Below are 872 nucleotides of genomic sequence, written 5' to 3'. Positions count from 1 at the left end.
CTGGAGAAAGAAAACAACTCTCAGTAATTATGTACAAAAATGCAAACAGAAAGTGAATTAGTTCCACTGAAAATAAACAGGACAAAATCCTGGATGGGATTTAGAAAGGGGGCCTGGGGGGAATTGGAGTTTTTTCTTTGTTTTGGGTTTTTGTTTACTATAAATCAATCTGTTTTTTTTAAATTGTGATTCTCTCTCCTTGGAGAATCCTGAATTCATGGTAAGAGCCATTAATTGCTCTGTTTTGCTCTTTTACCCTGTAAATGGAGAAGTCCCCAAAATATAGAAGAGATTATGAATAAGACAGCAAATGTAGAGATGAGGGATGCTTTGCAATCTTCCTGCATTTTCAGGACACATGAATCTTGGATGACAAAAGAGAAGGAAAAGATGGTAAGTATAGTCCCAACCCCTCTTCTGCAAAAGGAAAAGGAGGTTTCAACTGGAGGTCAGATTTCTACTAATGCCTTGTTTTCCCTGTTTCATTCCTTCCAATTCCTGTTGTAAATTCAAAATCAGTTCTTTCTGTTGTGTTTGGGCCTATATTTGGCTCAGTTCTGTTTAATATCTTTATCAAAGACCTGGGCAAGTCACCCATTGAGTGCACCCTCAGCAAGTCTGCAGACGACACAAAGGTGGGTAGTAGTGGTGATGTGCCTGAGGGCAGGAAGGCTTGGCAGAGGGATCTGGACAGGCTGGATCAATGGGCCGAGGCCAGCTGTGTGAGGTTCAACAAGGTCAAGTGCTGGGTCCTTCACCTGGGTCATAACACCCTGTGCTGGGTTCAGTCAGGAAAGAGTTAACTCTCTTTACTGTGGCTGCTAGGAAGCTGTTCCTGGATTCCCGTTGAGAGCAGCACTGATAAGTTCTCA

This window comes from Eurypyga helias, unplaced genomic scaffold (assembly GCF_000690775.1).
Source record: "Eurypyga helias isolate BGI_N326 unplaced genomic scaffold, ASM69077v1 scaffold43217, whole genome shotgun sequence".
Taxonomy (NCBI): Eukaryota; Metazoa; Chordata; class Aves; order Eurypygiformes; family Eurypygidae; genus Eurypyga; species Eurypyga helias.
This window is presented reverse-complemented; position numbering follows the sequence as displayed.